Consider the following 16,960-nt stretch of genomic DNA (forward strand, 5'->3'; position numbering starts at 1 on the left):
AAAACAAAGTGAAAAGTCAGTTGACCTTTTATGCCTTTTCCTTCTCTAAGGTGAACTTCTTTCTTTACTATATTTGCCCATGGCTGGTTGGTCTATAGTAAGGTGTTATATAAACTGAAGTGTGTTAGTAAAGCTTCATTATTCTTCTTTAAACATTTAAGTGGTACTTTTTAAGGGCATGCTTAAAGACACCCATATCCAATGATAAAATGATCAGAGACTTGAAGAACTTAGTCTATAAGGGTAGAAAGACAAGTGATGAACTTGACCATATTCTGTTCAATAATCTCTCAATCATATCTTGTGTGCAGCTGGAAATTCCTGGGAAATACTCTTAGGGATAGGCTAATGATAAAATGGGGATTTCACATCTTGAAGTGATTATAATTTGCTGCTTAAGGGGATTATAATTAGTGACTTAACCTTAATTTGCTTTTCTTGGGATTTTGTGGCATAATAGAGTTGTGTCAATATAAACTTTTGAATAGAAAATTGCAAAAATTGATCAAACAACCAGTTAGGTAGCTACACATCAACTAACCTGCCATTCACCCACACAACCAACCCACTCATCTGCTATGTAGCTGACCAGCCAACGAGTCAACCAACCAACTAATTAGCTAATTAGCCAACTGACCAGCTAACCAACTAGTTGGAAATCAACCAACCAGCCAAGCAACTAACTAGAAAATCAACCAAGCAGCCAAACAGCAATTCACCTAACAAGCCAACCCATCAAACCAACCCATCTACTACACACCAGTAATTATTCTAGGCACTGGGGGTACGGAGATGAATAAGATATCATCCCTGCCAATGAAGGTAGATATTTGTAATCTTATTGAAAAATAAACAATAATTACAGAACAGCGTGAGATGGAGATATGATATGCATTTCCAGACAGAAGTAAAACGTGTGAATTCGGTATTCTTGAAAGAGGTCTACTGTAATGAGTTTGCTCATTTTAGGGATCAGAATTTTGACTGGTTAGTGAGGTAGAGAATACTCAGCCACACTTTTGTCATTTGAAAAAACATAAGATGTGCTTTAATTTGAGTTTCAAAAAGGACAACCACAAAGACTCACTGTGAATCACTGCCTTTAATCTTTGGAATGATAACCACATACTGTCTACTAATGAGTTACCCTAAACATAGCTGTACAAGATAAACCACATACAATATAGAAAGAGGGGGGTAGATGTTAATATACAACTCTATCCTCAAGAAATTGTGAAAAACTCTGACCAGCAAGTTTAAAGCAAACTGACCCTGGTCTAATCCAGTTGATATTTCTCCTGTTGCATCAGGTTCAATAACCCTCTGCCAGGTCTCCAGCCTTCCTGGCCTGAGATAGAAATGCCAGGACCTCATTTTCAGTCTCAGCTAATTCATTTGTTCAAGTTTCACTTCGAGTCCAGAGTTTATGGGGATAATTGACTTCCAAAATGCTCTAAGAAGTGCATACTACTTACTACTCAACTTCCTATATATTTCAGTTTGCTTGGGACAATTCCAGTCAATGCCTTTGTTCTAGTGTGATCATTAATAGTGTCTAATGGCAGTGTGGTGAGTGTCTGGGACAGCTACCTATGTGTCCTACTTATCTTGTGGGGAAGGGATGGTAGTGTTAGCCTTCAAGATTAGGTGTATGTAAACTAGAAACAGAGAAGAAATGTGGATACCATGGTACTTCCTGTAGAGCATCATTAGTATATTCCTTGGGGGCGGTAGCTTAAAATTCTAAGGTTTTACCATTTCATAACCCCATCACATGAGCTTCATGAACACACATACACACAAATGCACACACACAAACACTCACACACACATTCTCTGAGAGCACAGAAGAAGTATGACTAACTGTGTGGGAGGGCTCTGCAAAGTGGCTCAGCAGTGGTGGTTTGAGTTTGGTTTTGGAAAATGAGCAGAGAAGCAGGTAGAAAAATCTTGTCATCCCACAGTACAAATGTATGCAAGATGGCCATTTGGTTGTATGTTACTGCTTATGAGTTATAAACGTGCAGATTTACAACTGGTTATATATAAATCTACTAGCAGACACGTGCTCATTGGAAAAGTTAGGAGTCCAGATATACAAAAGGGTCTTTGGCGAAGGGATCTACCTTAGTAAGTCCATTACCAGCAGGAGCAACCCTACTTCATCCAGCTTTGGGTAGAAAATTGGAGTGATTATTTTGCATGTGCTCCATTGAGTGATAACCTCTGCAGTCTTTGGTTAATGATTTTATTCTTAAAAAGATCCAATTCTTTAAAATTTTTTTTAATGTTTATTTATTTTTGAAAGAGAGACAGATTGCGAGTAGGGGAGGGGCAGAGAGAGAGGAAGACACAGAATCCAAAGCAGACTCTAGACTCTGAGCTGAAAGTACAGAGTCTGATGCAAGGCTCAAACTCATGAACTGTGAAATCATGACCTGAGCCAAAGTCAGATGCTTAACCGACTGAACTACCCAGGTGTCCTAGAAAGATCCAATTCTTAATTCCATTGCTGTAATCTATACTGAGTTCATTTTTAGGAGAAATTATGAAATGTTTAAAAGCTCACCATTTTATATTTATTGCATTTATATTTTCAAATTGTTTTAATAATTTATAAATACTCTTCATTTTACTAACACAGATATTCAGAAAGTGATTTAACTTATCCCAGTTTTAGTAAAGAGTCACAGAAATCCAAAGCGGAAATTGAGGAGAATTCACTGGCTTACTATTTGTTTCTCAATTCTGGCAAATTTCATCTCTCTTTGTTTCAAAGATATAAGGTATCCTTGTGTACCGAGCAAAATAACTACACCAAACAGTAAAAGAGACATGAGGTATTTGACAAATTCCGGATTACAAAACATGTTTATAGCAGAATTGACATTAAAATTTAGAGGAACATTTCATACCAGTCTTACTAAATATAATTTTTAAAAAATTAGAGGGACAACATGGTAAGGAAGACAGATCTGGGTATGAGTCTAAGTATGAATTGGGATCAAGTCTAAGGACTCATTTTATAAATTTTATGCTGTGTGGAAAGTCATTTAGTGTTTCTGAGTTTCAACTTCATCATGGATAAAATAGAATAAACTTGCCTTACCCACTCTACAAGGTAAGCAAATGTTAAATATAACTTATTATTAATATAGATTAAATATAAGAGCATACTTTATCAAGTGGTAGTTGAGAGGTTTGTCTTTAAGTCTATTTGGAGGTATTGTACTTGTGGAAATAACAAAATATATCTACCTGCAAGGTTGAGCTTCTTAGTCTGGCTCTATTTCCTTTAGCAACTACACTCCCTCTGTTTTGCAGACTAAATCAAACAAGTTCAGGTCAACAAGAATTAATAAAAGAAATCTGTCAGGGTTAGTAATGGGGGTGAGGGGGGCAGAGGGTACTAGTCAATGGGCACTTCAAAGATGCTAGTCTTTGTAAATCCTCTACCACTGGTTCCCGCTCTTGCCAGTGCCTGAGCTTATTGTTGGGCATAAAGATAAATATGACATAGTTCCTGCACTGAAGAGCTCATAATCCAGTGAGGGGACAGACACATACATAGATTAGTTTCAATATAATGCTATGAATAGTATAATAAAAAGACAGTCACAGAGGAATGTGGAGACCCTTAGGTAAGTCTGACTCTCATAAGGTTTAAAGAGATATTTTAGGCATCAAGGATACTGTGTGTATCAGAAAGCCTCTGTAAGGACCATTATGGTAGAATTTGTGGGATTTACAAATGGATCAGAGGTATTTGCTTGTAGCATAGCGATACAAGCACAGGTTTTATTGTAGAACAGACATGTGCCTAAAACCTCATTATGTCAGTTACTTGCTCTACAGTATTTCTGAGCCTCAGCTTCTTTATCTATGACACAGGGGTAATAATACCTAGCTCAGCCCACTGGAATATAAACTCTGCGAGGACGAGGGCTTGGTCCTCTTTTGTTGATTATCTCCATCATTCAGAACTCAGCAAACACTTACCTGTCCTCAATAATTAATTGTTGAATCTGTTGAATAAATGAAGGTAGTTATTTAGCTTTCTGTCTCCACTTGTGCCCTAGTTCTTCCAAAAGCCACAATTAAATCAAGGAGAGATTGGAGAGGGTCCACTGGTTTACTGTGTGCTTCTCAGTTCTGACTTGCTTCATCTTTGTCTTCCAAATGGCCACTTCAAAGGTACACAGTGTCCTTATGTGTTGAGTACAAATAGCTTCATTCTACAGGAGAAGGTGAAAGGTGGAAGAGCAGGCTGTGTCCATGACACTTGTGAATACCCATGTCGTCTGCCATCTTGCAGTGCCCATCCGCACTGAGAAATCTGCGAGCATCTAGAGATGCAGCTCTGTCTAAAAGATGGTATCGGCATTGTTACTTTTTCTGTTTTTCAATATTTTAGAGATTTTTCGCACGTGTACAAGTTTTCTGAAAATAGCCTTTTCCCAAATTGTCAAACAGAAAATTGTAAACGTGCTGGAATAGATCCTGTATCAGGCTACCCCTTTAATGCAATTCTCACTTGATGGGTTGACATATTTCTCATTTCACTGGAAAGCTGTCACACAAGAATTTCCCTAGAGAGTTGGTGGACCTCCACAACTTGGACGCTGGGTCTTGGAAAGACAAATACCTCACAGATGATTCTAACACCAAGTGTAGTTCTCACAACTGGGCACGTGGTGGCAGTGCCAACTAAGTGCCAACCTAATAGGTCAGGGTACGCACCAATGTGCTACCCCTAACTTCTGTTTTATCCATTCAAAGTTTAGGACCTATAAGAGGTGTCCAGTCAATCTAATGGGTTAGGGTAAACTTTGCTAATTGAAAACAAGGCTGTAGTGAACATCTTAATAAGTTTCCTACTCTAGTTTATGACATTATTAGGATAGGCCCATAGTTAGGTGACCCCCCCTGGAAAGGTGAAAAATGAACATTTCTGCAGTGTCCTAGGGTCATCTTACCTCCATGCCACATTAGTCACACACTTTCTGGGCCATATCCCAGAACAAGTTATAACCCTGAACTTCTCCACCTCTGAAATGTGAAACTACTCTCTGATCACAAACACCTACTGTCTCCGTTTCACTGTTACTACAAAGGCTGTGTTCTATCCAGATCACAGTCTCTTGAGTTCTTCTCATTACTCCTTGATCCAATCCAGGCACCAGGGTCCAGCAAGCAACCCTTCCCTCCATTAGCCATTGTCCTTTTTGATACCCCTGAAGGTTGCAGATCCACACCACCACCCCCATGCCAATTCCTATCCTTTCTATATTTTCCAGCATCCTTAGCTTGGGGTGACTATAGGACTAAGTTGTCACCAATGAACATGATTGCAAGTGATTTCTTCAATTCTACCTCTCTTTTAAAAAGAAAATACCTTGGGGCGCTTGGGTGGCTCAGTCAGTTAAGCATCTGACTTCCGCTTAGGTCATGATCTCACAGTTTGTGAGTTCCAGCCCTGCTTCAGGCTCTGTGCTGACAGCTCAGGGCCTGGAGCCTGCTTCAGATTCTGTGTCTCCTCCTCTTTCTGCCCCTCCCATGCTCACGATCTGTCTCTCTCTCTCTGTCTCTCAATAATGAATAAATGTTAAAAAAATTAAAAAAAATAAAAAAGAAAAAGAAAATACCTTGCTCTAGACTTCCCCTTCTCTCTTCCCCATGAGGTAGAACACAGATGAACCAGCTAACCAACTTTGACTACACAGATGGGGGTGTGATGTAGAAAATCAGGTCCATGAATAAATTCCTGGATCCAAGTCTTCTGGTCAACTTGGACTTTTCATCTTGTGACTATGAAGTGAGAGAGAAATAAACTTCTATTTTATTTAAGCCACTGTGAGTTGAGGTCTTTTTGTCATAGCTGCTTAACTTTAAAAAAAAAATTTTTTTTAACATTTATTTATTTTTGAGACAGAGAGAGACAGAGCATGAATGGGGGAGGGTCAGAGAGAGAGGGAGACACAGAATCCGAAACAGGCTCCAGGCTCTGAGCGGTCAGCACAGAGCTCGACATGGGGCTTGAACTCACAGACCACGAGATCATGACCTGAGCTGAAGTCGGAGGCTTAACCGACTGAGCCATCCAGGTACCCCAGCTTAACTTTTAACTAATATAGGACCTACCTGGAGGAACCCCATGCCTGGATCAACCCAGTTCTCTACATCCTCCATGTTTACAGGTTGAGAGCTTCCTGAGATAAGCAGAATACACTGATTATGTCCATTACACAGAACAATGGCTTTTCTCTTCACTTGGGCTCTCACACTGCCTGGTGGTCTTTTTTCACACCCTTAGTTGGCTCTCCTATTCTCCTTGGTAGCTTTTTAAACTTTTCCCTAAAACTATCTCCTGATTTACAGAGAAAATAAAAAAGATCAGGAAGTAACTTCTTCAACTTCCTGCTCCAGTCAATATAACTACTTGCTGCTGACCTTTTTTACTTCCTATCATAATGGAATTTCTTCCTTTCCCTTCCCTATGCCTCATCCTTCCACATGCCCTGGGCCTCAAGTCCTTCTATTTTCATGGGGACTGGATTAAGATCCTTTTTTTCTTTAATGTTGATTAAAAAAAAGAGAAAAAGAGAGAGAGTGTGTGCATGTGAGGGAGGGGCAGGTTGAAAGGGAGAGAGAGAATCTCAAGCAGGCTTCATGCTGTCAGTGCAGAGCCTGATTTGGGGCTTGATCATGACTGTGAGATCATGACCTGAGCCAAAATCAAGAGTTGGACACTTAGCTGACTGAGCTACTCAGGCACCCCTCTATTTACTGTTTCTAATCAAAATTTAAATGTTGTTTCCCATTTCATATTTTTATTTTTTTAAGTTTACTTATTTATTTTGAGAGAGAGAGAGAAAAAAAAAAGAGAGAGAATGTGAGTGGGGGAGGGGCAGACAGAGAGGGAGAGACAGAATACCAAGCAGGTTCCACACTGTCAGCGTAGAGCCTGACTCAGGGCTCACACTCATAAATTGTGAGATCATGACCTGAGCCAAAATCAAGAATCAGCCATTTAACCTACTGAGCCACCCAGGCACCCCTCATTTCCTGTTTTTAAACCAGAACTTAAAACTTTGCTTTGATCCCCTCAAGCTAATGCCCTATCTTTTTGCTTTTATAGTCATGCTTCTTAAAAGTCTTATTTACACTAAAAGTGTATATTTTCTATATATTTGTCTATATACTGATTTTTTGGAGAATCTTATTTAGAAGCAAAAATCTGTGAACTGGATGCAGGCTTTCTTTTGAATAACTGCAGCTCAATAAATGGTTCTAAAGCTGACTTTTTGGATACTATATTCACAAGTAGTTTGATGATACAGATTTATAGCTGATTTTATATGCACACATTTTTTTTTTGAGCATAAACAAATGGAGAAAAAGAGACAAAATATTTCTTACAGAGGAATTCCAAATAATGTATGTAAATACCAGGCTCCTTCCTAGGAAATAGAGCTTGATTCCATCCTCTTTTTTTTTTTTTTAAGTAATCTCTATGCCTAACATGGGGTTTCAACTCACAATCTTGAGATCAAGAGCTGCATAATCTACTGACTGAGCCAGACATGTGCCCCCAATTCTGTCCTCCTTGAGTGTGGACTGCATCTAGTGACTCATATCCAAAGAATAATATATGGAAAGGAAAAAAAAATTAGTAACTTTATAGCAGAGAAATCTGGTAAACACCACCTTAAGCAAGTGATCAGTATTAACACCAGTAGTGATAAGTCATGTTGATATCACATGCCCTCTGATATATGTGTTGAAAAAGACATTGTCTTTGATATTCTTCCCTAAAACCCATAATCCCAGTGTAATCATAAGAAAAACATCAGTGAACCCAAACTGAGGAACGTTTTATGAAATATCTTGTGACTACTCAAAATGGTCAAGGTCATCAAAACCAAAGATAGACTGAGACACTTATAGACCAGCAACAACTAAGGAGATATAACGATTAAATGTAATGTAGTAATCTAGATGAGATCCTGGACAGAGAAAAGGCATTAGGGAAAAACTAATGAAATCTGAATAAAAGATGGAGTTTATTTCATGTTGTTATGGAATAAATGTTTGTTTCCCCAAAGTCCATATGTTGAAACCCTAACTGCAACATGATGGCATTTGGAGGTGAGACTTTGGGTAGTAATCAGGTTATGAGAGCAGAGCCCTTATGAATGGGATTAGTGTCCTTATTAGAAGAGGCCAGAAGACTAGCCAGCTCTTTCTGCCATGTGAGGATACAAAGGGAAGTGAGTTCTCACCAGAACCCAATTATACTGGCACCCTGAAATCAGACTTGTAGCCTCCAGAACTATGAGAAATTAATGTTTGATGTTAAGGTACCCAGTCTGTGTTCACATGTTACAGCAGTCGAAACTAAGACAGTAACGGGCCGATGTAATTTCTTAGTTATGACGAAATATACACTATAGTTATGCAAGATGTTAGTGATAGGGGAAATTGGGTGAAGGGTATATAGGAGCTACTTCACTACTTTTGCAATTTTCTATAAATCTAAAATTATTCTAAAAGAGAAAGTTCATTTAAAAAATCTATAACATGGAAGGCATTGAAATTCAATTCTACTAAACCACAGAGGAACTGAAGAAACTATAGAGAACTCAAATAGTATGTACAGGTGCAAAATTTTGAAATTTATAGTTCAGCTTTTAATATCTTGACTTAAGGAAAGAATATATGGATGGAACACCTATTTTTAATTGGATAAATTTATATCATCAAATGGAACTGAAAGATACTGAGAAAGCTTAGATTTTGCAATGTTTGTATATTTGGCAAAATATTCAAAAGAATAATAAATAGAAACTTTTTTGACAAGTTTTTTCTCTTGCAGAAATTATCAATGAAATGTACTCTTTTTAAAAATATGTTTATTATCTTGAGAGAGAGAGTGTACATGCAAGAGGGGGAGGAGCAGAGAGAGGGAGAGAGAGAATCACAAGCAGGCTCCATGCTGTCAGTGCGGAGCCTGATGTAGGGCTTGAACTCATGAACCATGAGATCATGACCTGAAGTGATATCAAGAGTTAGATGCTTAACCAACTGAGCCATCCAGGAACCCTGGGATGTACTCTGAATGGAGGCAAAATCAGTACCTGTTACAATATTTGGAGTAAACTATTTGTGTATTTTGAGCAGAAAAATAGGAATTGGGAATATTCTCTATGATTAGCTCTGAATTTACCAGGTATACCTCAGGACTTATGGAGAGAGTATTTTATTAGAGAAAATTATAAACATGTGTCAGTTTCAGGTGTCAACAATTTCAAATGTATTAACAACCAAAGTAAAATTCTAAAGATTACAATTGATGAATAAGCTAAGAATAATATCATATTAAAAATACATTCTTAAATAAACATTGAAAAACTAAAAATAAGTAAAAGAGGGGCACCTGGGTGGCTCAGTCAGTTAAGCATACGACTTTGGCTCAGGTCATGATCTTGTGGTTCTTGAGTTTGAACCCCACATCAGGTTCTGTGCTGACAGCTCAGAGCCTGGAGCCTACTTCAGATTCTGTCTCCCTCTCTCTCTGCCCTTCCCCCACTCACGTTCTGTCTCTCTCTCTCTGTTTCTCAAAAACAAATAAACAGTGAAAATAAATAAATAAAAATACATTCTTGGGGTGCATGGGTGGCTCAGTTGGTGAAGTATCCAACCTCAGCTCAGGTCATGATCTCGTAGTTCATGAGTTCGAGCCCCACATTGGGCACCCTCCTGTCACTAAGGAGCCTGCTTCAGCTCCTCTGTCCCTCTTTCTGTGTACCTCCCCTGCTTGCTCTCTCTCTCTCTCTCTCAAAAAATACAGAAACTTAAAAAAAATAAATAAAAAATACATTCTTCAGGGAAATACTAGTGACATATTAAGACAGAGGTACCTAAGCAAATGATGAAACACATGAGTATATACTCCAAATAGCTGTTCTGTTTATTTCATTTTCAAAGCATTCAGATAGTAAATGTAACAAAGTTTTTAAAAAAAAATTATAGAATTTACAGAATTCACTGAGTAAATTCTTCAAAAAAAAATTTTTTTTAATGTTTATTCACCCTTGAGAGACAGGGGCAAGCACGAGTTGGGGAGTGGCAGAGAGAGAGAGGGAGACACAGAATCTGAAGCAGGATCCAGGCTCTGAGCTGTCAGCACAGAGCCTGACGCAAGGCTTGAACTCACGAACTATGAGATCATGACCTGAGCCGAAGTCGGACGCTTAACCGACTGGCCCACCCAGGCGCCCCAACTGTGGGTAAATTCTATGGTCACTCAACACACAGATCTTTCCGAGCAGCCCACAGGCAGACACTGGCTCCTTGTTCATTCTTGTATCTCGAGCAGGCAACATGGGGATATATAGTACATGCTTGTTGAGTGGGTAAATGAATGAATGAACATTTTTGGCCTGTGAAATATTCAGTGGTGTTGCCAATAATGAAAGGTAAGCGGTAGCAAAGCTTGACATCAACACTTCTCCTGTTTGCAGTATATGGACATTTAATACCTGGGTAAACCCTGTTCCGGTGCTCCTGGTAGAGACCCAGACACTGGGTGGAGCACCTCCTTTTTCACATATACTCCCTCCTGGAATCTCTCTCTCTTCATTTTTTTTTTATTTTGAAGTTTTTAAAATCTATAAAAAAGTTGAAAGTCTAATATAATGAACACACATGTTTTTCCACCTAAGAAAATTAATAATAATACCCTATTGTGGAAAATACACTTACATTTCCCAATTGTTTCCAAAATGTCTTATTGTATGGCCTTCCCCCCCCCCAAGTCTTGTATCTAATAATACTTCATGAATTGCATTTGTCTGTGTCCCTTTTACCTCTTTTAATCTAGAACAGTCCACTGTCTTCTTTTGTTCATGTTTTACATCATTGACTTTTTAAGAGTCTTAGAGAATGTTCTATATTCTGGATTTGTCTACTGTTAAGTTTTTAAAATGTTGTAAAGTGAATTAAGAACATGTGGCTAAGGTCCATTTTATTAGAGGATATTTTAGAGAACTGGGCTTTTAGGCATAAATGCCAGTCACAATGTGAAGAGATTTCATCTAACATACAGGACAGGTCTCCTACCCATATAGTCAAGGAAAAAAAAACTCAGTTATTTCACTGGAGAAGTAATCATTTATAATTTGTTGATAATTTATTCTTTTCAAAAATATCAGGTAAAATTCCCAGTAAGTAATTTCTGAAGCACAATAGATTTGAAAAGAAATTTTTTACAAGTTGTACATATAAAGCACTTTGCAGCAAACATTATACTGTGAGCACATTTGGAATAAAATGGCACGTCACCACGTGCTAATTATGATTTGTGTGAATAAATAGCCAAATATGGGGATAAAGAAGTATTTTAAATTTCATTCAGTTTTCCTGCATGATATCATCTTTTGGTCACTCTTGGTCACTGCATTTTTTTTGGGGGGGGGGGGAAGAAGGCAGGAAATAGAGAGGCATAGGCATCCATCCAAATCAATTCTCCTTTCATTTGAACAGACTGACTTGTATTGAATCAGTGAATAGCATTTATTTGGTTTTACTGCACTGGGTGCCAAGAAAAGATAAAGAGAATATAGCAAAGATGGATCCTGCTTTGGAGACATTATTTTCTAATAGTGTAAATAAGGGAAGAACACTGATGGAAATTTTTCCATTTAACACATTTTGAAATACACACACACACACACACACACACACACACACATATAAATATATATATACACACACGCACGCACGCACACACATATACACATACTGTCTTTTGGGGATATTAAATTTTATTTTAAGTGCATCATTATCTGTGGCCTTAAATCAATCATCTTTCAGCATCTTGTGTAGAAGATGGTAGGTGCTCCATAAGTGCCTTTTCCCCGAATGAACTCAAATTTGTTCCATGCATATTGCTATTTTCAAATTGCTGTCACACATGGTCTGGGTGAATTTCATCTGCATTGAAATTTGGAGGATGCTCTTGACAGATGACAGTGTGGGGCCCTGCAGGGTGAGAAGAGAGCAGTGCCAGCCCTGTGGAGAATAACATGACCTTAAATCTGCCCTTGAAAGACAGCGGGAGTGTGTGGCTCACATAGCCTCCCCAGCACCTCCACACAGGGCAGTGGGTCCTGGGATGTACACGGGAGAAAACAATAACTACATTAGCATTCAGAGCCGTCCACCTCCAAGTGCTGCCTTCTCCAGTGTCATCTGCAGATGGGAAAGCTGGGGATCTTTAGAGGGTTTTTATGATAATTATAATGCCACTTATATGCTCATCCTTCTCTATAATATTGCTCATGAAACAACTACCTAACCCATTCCACTGTTGTTAGAGGATGGAAAAAATAAAAATAACCCAATTTCTTTGTTTGCATGGAAGTCTCCCTAGTAGCATACATTTACCTGCATTTAGAAAATATGTATCATTTTTGGCACCAAATAGTATTGGATCAGTCCCTTCACCTCTCTGATTAGTTTATTCATAAGCAGAGAAAGAATAAAAAGATCACTCTGTTTATCTCTCAGAATTGCTGAAAGATCCATTGGGAGAAGGAATGTATATGGAAAAGCTACAACATATATTATTAATACTTTTACATTCCCCCCTCCCATATGTACATGACCATGTGCAGGCATGGAGATTATGGTTATCAAGGGTGTCCATATTCAAGCAGAGACTGCTGTGGAGAGTCGGGGTGAGCAGAACAGAGTGGTGGGGTAATGAAGGATGATAGTATATTTGTGGGAATGGGAAGATCTCTCAAGAAAGTCTTGGGACCTTTCTTTAAAGTCAGGAAAGAAGATTGTGCTGATGGCTTCTGAGAGGCACCTTCTCCCTCTCTCTCTCTCCATCTGTCAAAGCTCAGCTTAGCATTTTCCCACCTGAGTCTGTGGTGGGCATCCCTGCCCAGAAAGACATCATGGTGTGTTGGAAAGACTAGGAATCCAGACAACAAAAACCAGGCCTAGAGTCCTGACTCTTCCCCTAATTTGGTATATGACCATGTCCACAGTACTGAACACTTCAGAGTCTCATTTTTCTTATTCATGTGACAATCTTAGCATTGTTATGACCATTATGTAACACAGAAGGTGTGAAGCAGCACATAGTGGCCTTTCAAAAATTGTAGTCTCCTTCACTCCAAATCTCCAGCCCACATAACCTGGATTTCTTCATTTTGAGAATGGGGATAATACTTATCTTTGAATTAATGAGGCAATATATGTAAGTCCTAACACAAAGCCTGGCACATGCAACTGTAATGAATTCATTCAGGATCCAACTCTTCTGATCATCTTTGCCTGGATACAAACTAGGAGCAGAAGTTGGAGACACTCAGTGCTTTCTAACCTGTTTTTCATACTTAAACATTTACTGCACGACCCCCCTCCCCCCCATCCTAATCTAGCTATAAGTCCTCTTGACTCTATCTTCAGAATCTATTCACTTCCAGGCATCTGGGTGGCTCAGTGGGTTCAGTGTCAGACTTCAGCTCAGGTTATGATCTCAGAGCTTATGAGTTCAAGCCCCCACGTTGGGATCTCTACTGTCAGCACAGACCCCACTTCAGATCCTCTGTGTCCCTCTCTCTCTGCCCCTCCCCTGCTTGCTGTCTCTCTCTCTCAAAAATAAATAAACATTCAAAAAAAAAAATCTAGCCACCTCTTTTCATGTTTGGACCATCTAGGACAAATCCAATCAGCCCCTGACATCTATCTGGCCAAAAGACTGGTTCAAAATGGTCCAATTAGTATAAAACTTAGGGCATTTGTCAAATAGTTGATGAAGGCATCCTGTTCTTTCCTCCCGGATGTGGAGGAGATAGCATGAGATAGCATGCAGACTGGTGGCCAGCTTGCACAGCCAGCCCGAGGATGAAGCTACCACAGTAGGAAGCAGAGCTATCAGAATCTCAGAGAAATGGAGAAAAATCCATGCCTAAAGCCCTTTCTTCTTCTGAACTTTTCAGCAACATGAACTAACCAATGCTCTCTAAGCTATCTTTGGGTCTCTTACAAAGATTCCTAATAGCTACATTCTTTATACTCTAAACAGAGTGATATTTTCAAACAGAAATCAGACCATGTCATGGGCTTCTCTTCTTGTCCAGCTTCTTGGTCTTTTGTTCTTCATTAGGTTGAGTGTGGCTGGTGTGAGCTCAGATGCATAGAATACAATCTGAATGGTGTCCCTGGGATTTTCTAAGGCCCAGACCCAAGTCTGATTCTGCCTTATATCTGGTTGGTTCTCACTCCTGGACTGGAAGTGTCTTCTTTGCCCAGCCACTGGCTAGAATTTGGACCCTAACTGCCAAATCATCAGACCATTAGGAGCCATGAGACTGCTACAAGCTTGTCTTAGCACAGCTACTGCTTCAGAAAGCTTACAGTACAGCTACTGCCTTGATGCTTTGCTCAGCCTACTAGATGGGCACCACTTAGACTCTGTCATCTGCCTTGAGAAAGTCAGAAGGTGCCACCCATTGGACCCATCACACCAAATATACATAAGAGCTTCTTACACTCCCTCCTCCTTCCATCTTTTCGGGTAGTTTCTCTTCTCTTTCTTGAGCCTGTGATGGAGGATTCAGAATGGCTTGTGGCTGATCTCACTTCAACTCTAGGGAATTCTTGACCATTTTCCTCTAGGACATTCTTGACCATTCTCCTCTGGGGTATGTTGTCGTAAAAGGAGACAAAGAATAAAGAACCAGGCAGCATAGGAAAGTGGACTATTAAGTGAAGGAACACTTTAGTTGTAAAAAGAGGCACATAGAAGATTTAAGACAGCTACATTTTCCATAAACCATGACAATAAAGGAAAGCCGAATAATGTGACTGTTTAGCTGTATCTCTCTTTCAACCTCCTGGACTTTCTTTTTGTTGTTACTCACACATGGAGTTGAGGCAGACCAGAAATTAATGGGAACAGGTTTAATGGAGTAGTCTTTAGTTCAGCTCTCTTATACCACAGAGGATTTATACTATAATTTGTAGTTGAGAAACCTGGGAGAGGAGGGCTTGTAATCGTCAGATGAAATGTCATTGGGAAATGTTATTTCCTAATGCCACGCAGAAAAAAGTAGATTGACTGGGAATCTAGAATCTCAAATGCTCAGATCTTGCCTTTAGAATGGAGCTGAAAAATACCTCTTAGTCTGGATCTTCCTTTTAATACTCCTACCATTTATTTTGATTTCTAAAATAACTGAAGTGAAAGCCTTTGTGTACCAGACTTTAGTACTATTATTTAGATTAATCAAAGTTTTGGGTAACAAGCTAGAAAAAGCACTTTGAATCTCTCAACTCTCCCTGTTACTCTTACATGATTGGAAAAGGACCTCACCACTGTAGGAGGCCTGGGCTGAGAGTCCCACAACCCACGTCCTGGATGACTGGCACCAGAGCCTTGTTTCCCCGAACCTCAGTTTACACATCTGTGAAACAAAAGATAGCTGAAAATCCTTCAACTGTTTCTGTGACTCCTAACTTCATTTGGGGCTCTGTTTGGGAGTAAATTCAGAAACAAGGTGGTGGTGTCAGTGGTTACTTTTCAAAAAAGACCAAATGTGAAAGGACATTCAGTCTGAAACTCTGTTTCTATTCATATTGAGGTTTTAAAAGTCAGGTTAGTCCATAGAATACTGATGATTGGATTTCTCTGATGAGCTCAGATTTGATGATGGCAGTAGGCAATATAGAATACTTTCTCTTTATTAAGGAATCTCCTAGACTTAAAACTTCCCATTTATGAAATTTCACAGAAATGAAGAAAGTTTCCTACCAGAGCAGAGGTGTGTCAGCTCTGCCCAACAGGTGGGATTAGTGGATGCTTGTATTTTTTTGAACAAAAAGTCTTAGGAATAAACTTTGAGACTTTAAACCATTCATAAATGTCTGGTGCCAGTTCAATCTTGTCTCAGGTCACATTGCACAAATACATCTAAATTGGACCTGGATACCAAAAAATGCTGTGGGAATGTCTGAGGGCGTATCAATGGGATTTTTATTAATATGACAATATCATTCTTTTACATTTTAATTTTCAGGAAGAGTAGATTCCTACCTCATTTTGGTGTGGGGGAAAAAGTTAATATATCATTAAAAAGATGATTTAAAATATCCTGGGTACTTATTTTTATAACCAAAAAATATCCAACCAAGAGAATTTGTGAAATATGCATCCATATAATGAGGATTCTGAAACTTAGGAGAATTTTTAAAAATCCATAATTATTTTTCAATCGAGCAAAGAGGTCCTGAGTCTTTTTTTTTTTTTTTGTGAAGGGCTGATTGTGTCCTAATGTGTTCTCAAAGGTCTTCCTGATCTACTCACCTATTACTCTGTTAGAAGGCGCCCTTGAATAAAGAGTAGAAACCCAAGATGGCAGTCAGCACTGTGGAAAAACATCCAGAAATGGTCACACCATTTTATATGATGGCAAATGAATGTTTCTGTTGGAAATTCTTCATTGATGATGTTACAATTCAGGTCTGGGGCACAACGAATAGTGTGATTTCTTTGGGAAGACATGAGGCAGGTAAGGAAAGGGGAGGGGCAGGCCAGCCTGCAGTGAGGGAGTGGATGAGAGGGATGGAGGGAGAACTCCCTTGGTCCTACAGGGCTGTGGAGTGGGGTTCCTCTGTGCTGAGCTAAAATAATATGAAATGGGAAAAGAGTGGCCCCAAAGGGCCATCACTGCCCTAGATAATCTGAATTAATTATGTTACTGTTTCTTAAAGCCTATTTGTATCAGAAACATGCATTGACTCCAATATACTGTAGACTTAAGAAGGGCATCCTGGTAATACCAGTGGCTGGTGACAGAGAAAGAGCCGCTGTGGGAATGGAGGAGCTAAGGGGATGGATCAGAATCAGAGCCAAATATCAACTGTGGAGGTCGGAGAGTGTCCA

The sequence above is a fragment of the Panthera onca genome, chromosome B2 (genome assembly GCF_046562875.1).
Source record: "Panthera onca isolate mPanOnc1 chromosome B2, mPanOnc1 haplotype 2, whole genome shotgun sequence".
Lineage (NCBI taxonomy): Eukaryota > Metazoa > Chordata > Mammalia > Carnivora > Felidae > Panthera > Panthera onca.